The following is a 269-nucleotide window of genomic DNA, read 5'->3' on the forward strand; positions in this document are numbered from 1 at the left end:
GGGGGGACGGTGCTGGCAGCCTGCAAGGGGACTGCAGGGCCAGGAGGCTGAGCAGCCGTGTGTCCCGCTTGGATAGGGAGGGGCCCCCGCTCCTCCCTGGCCACCAGTGGTCCCAGAGGGCCAGGGCCACCTTGGTTGTCTCCCAAGTGGGTACGTGGGCACGGCTAACCCACCAGAGGGGGCTGGCACGTTCTGACCTGGACGAGGTCAGTCAGGTGCAGGTAGGATCTCACGTGCAGGTAGGTCCCGGGGCCAGCAGGGCAGCCTGG

At 68.8% G+C, this 269-nt stretch overlaps 1 protein-coding gene across 1 annotated transcript in view; it reads left to right on the forward strand.

Moving 5' to 3' along the window:
- CUL9 (cullin 9) overlaps positions 1-269 on the forward strand; it is a gene marked incomplete at both ends in the record, with an annotated part of 16,943 nt that overhangs the window by 2,295 nt on the left and 14,379 nt on the right. The window lies entirely within an intron of this gene.

Source organism: Buceros rhinoceros, unplaced genomic scaffold, assembly GCF_000710305.1.
Source record: "Buceros rhinoceros silvestris isolate BGI_N320 unplaced genomic scaffold, ASM71030v1 scaffold14063, whole genome shotgun sequence".
In the NCBI taxonomy this organism is placed as follows: domain Eukaryota; kingdom Metazoa; phylum Chordata; class Aves; order Bucerotiformes; family Bucerotidae; genus Buceros; species Buceros rhinoceros.